The following is a 2,927-nucleotide window of genomic DNA, read 5'->3' on the forward strand; positions in this document are numbered from 1 at the left end:
TGTCTGACCACCACTGCCTGATCAGGTAAGAGTTCAGAGTTTGCTTTCCTTTCCTGCCTTCCAGCAGACAAACTCTAGCATCCCTCTGGCAATTGATCGCAACTGGCCAGGCCCACACCTTGGTGTAGCCTGAAGGCCAGAGGGTGAACGACTTTGGCTGCCTTACCCAGAAGGGAGGAAGACCCTCTCCTATCCTTTCTGGTTAAAAGTCCCCAATCCCTTTGTGTGGCACAATTGGCACACATGTTTTGGGGAACTCAGACTCCCTCTTTCTCACTCTAAATTCTAAATTCTCCCATGAAGACAGCCAGACATCCTGCTCTGGATGTTCCCAAATCAGGTGATCTCAAGTGGCCTCAGAGCAGTGAGTGTCCCCATTCCTGTTCCTTCTCCAGGGCTGGCAGCAGGCTGTCTTTCTCTCTTTACCCTTTTTCCTCATGCCTGGGCTGATCACCCAGCATAAGGTGCCAGCGCTAAAAGGTCCTTTCTAATGGGGGTGGGATGCCCCTTTAGAAAGTGTACTTGTATTCCTCTGCAATGTAAGTGGAACCCTTTTCCTCAGCAGGATGCCCCTAAAGAAAGTGTGGTTCGTGTCCCCAGCAGACATTACCCTCCAGTGGCTCATTGTTTTCCAGTTCCAACATGGACAAACCCCATCTATTTATTCAGACTCACCTCTGGGCTACATCCTAAAACATTAAGACAAATTTAACTCTCAGACTCTCAAAAAGAAACACCTAATTTTTTTTTCTGGTTTCAACTTTTTAATAAGCTCTGTGAAGGACATCCTAAGCACTATATGAGACAAAACAATATTTTTTCTTCCAGTATTACAAAAAGACATTTGCAAACATTTTAAAGCGGCTCTTCTATATAATCAGTTTGGCTATCTGAATTAGAGAAAACCCCTAGATAATCATGTTCTTGATGCAGATTTCTTCTAGGTATATTTGGAAATTGCTTCCTAACCACAATAAACACTGTGTACAGGTTTTTTAAATGTCCTTGGATACACACTAATTTTCAAAAACCAGTCTGGTCAAATGTCAGAACCAATTATTGCTAGATCCAATAATCCTGACAGCTCAAACTAAAAAACTGGCAAAAAGAAAAATACTCAGACCCTACAAATGTTCCATAATTTGTCTTTAAATAGGAGAAAAAATTTTAAACAAAGACGGAGCTGTCTAAAAGATCTTTAACTAGCTACCTTGGGAGCTCAATTTAAAAACAAGAGGTTGATATACTATAAAATAAGATGTTTCAGTACAGCTCCAAAAACCTTTATAAATACAGCCATTTGGAAGGACAATCCTGGATCAGAAGAGCTATTCCTTGTGTATATTATGTGCACATGTCTCATTTCAGTTGTCATAATTGCTTCTGTAATTTCCTTCTGAGTAGCAGTCATAACCACCCGGGCTTCTGACATTATAGTCTCTGGACTGTCCATATCCATATCTATACCCTCCAGGTCAACTGTCATACCTGCCACTCCCATAGTCCTGGTTCCCACCACCTCTAGAGTAGCTGTGACCACGCCCATGGGCCCCAAAGTCACCTCCTCTGGTTCCCCAGCAGACTTGCCTGCATGATCCACGCGGATCTGGTGACCATCCAGGGACTCTCTGTTCATGGCTCTCATGGCGTCTGGGTTGGTGATGGTGATGAAACCAAAACCCCTGGACCGCTGAGTCTCCTTGACAATGACCACCTCAGAGACAGGCCCGAAGCTGCTGAAGTCGTCTTCCAGCACCTGCTCGTCGGTGTTAATGTTGAGCCCTCCCACGAAGATCTTTCCTTCTTTAGTGGACATGGCAGCGAGTTCAAGTCCTGGAAATTAAAACTTAAAAAAGCCAGACAGACAGTAAGCTCAGAGGTGCAGAAAAAATAGGGCACATCTAATTTTCTTGTGTAATATATTAACAGCATGGCCCCTTTGCAAGAAATTCTCAAATTAGCCTCCTCAGTCTTTTATAACTGAGAGCAGAATAAAAAGGACAGGGCTAACAGGAAAGAAAAACACAGAAAACACAAGGAGAAAAGGCAGGCTCAACTGCTGGCTGCTTTATGAGCCCCCAGCCCCATCTGGGTTGCCCTCAGAATATCCTCCAGGTAACTGCCATCAGTGCAGAAGGCCAGGCCACTGAAAGGCAAACTGTCCCAATGGGACAAATGGGGAAAAGCCTTACACAGTTTGCCCCCTCGGCCACAAGCTTGGCCACTGGAAATGGGACTGCCCTAAGGGCTGAAGGGCCCCCAGGACAGAATCCCATCAGACACCCCTGATGGCCTTCTGCTGGGGTAGGGGGTCTCTGCTCCAGCTGGCTTCCAAATCAAACATCATTATCAATAAAACAAAGCCAAGGGCAACTCTGGAGGCAGCAAGTAAAATTATAAATTTCCCTTTTGAGTTCAAAAGCTGTCTGTCATGGAGACACCTCCTCTACCCCTTTCTGGAAATAACCTTTTGCTTATATGGTAAAAACCTGGAAAATTACTATCTGGATGTTAACAGCCTTTTAGATTGGGTCACTATTGGAACTGGGTAGACCAATAAAAGAAAAAGGTTAAATTAAAAGAAGGATGCATAATAACAACATGGGTAGTCTCAGAAAGTTATCTTGAGCAGTTAAAATTCTTTGCAAGCTTGAAAATGCTTTAAACTCCTGGAAAAAACAGCAGTCACCTTGTGCTGTAGATAAGTGGCTAAGGCTTTGCCCTCTCACAATGCGTTCAATTCTTGTCTTTCAATGTGAGTCCTTTGTGGTTTAATACTTGTGGTATTTTTGCCCTTTATTGATTCTTTTCCCCTCCATGAACAGCTTCTGATTTCCTGTCTTGAAATTTTCTTTTCTCTGAATTACCTTTGGGGCAATTCTAGATCTTGTAAATCACTGACCGTCTCTTTGGAGACAGCTCATGTG

General features: G+C 43.7%; 1 pseudogene; it reads right to left on the reverse strand.

Moving 5' to 3' along the window:
• Window positions 1–1,364: 1,364 nt before the first annotated feature.
• On the reverse strand, window positions 1,365–1,843 carry LOC112208243 (RNA-binding protein 3-like; annotated as a pseudogene).
• Window positions 1,844–2,927: the final 1,084 nt, after the last annotated feature.

This window comes from Pan troglodytes, chromosome 1 (assembly GCF_028858775.2).
Source record: "Pan troglodytes isolate AG18354 chromosome 1, NHGRI_mPanTro3-v2.0_pri, whole genome shotgun sequence".
Classification (NCBI taxonomy): Eukaryota; Metazoa; Chordata; class Mammalia; order Primates; family Hominidae; genus Pan; species Pan troglodytes.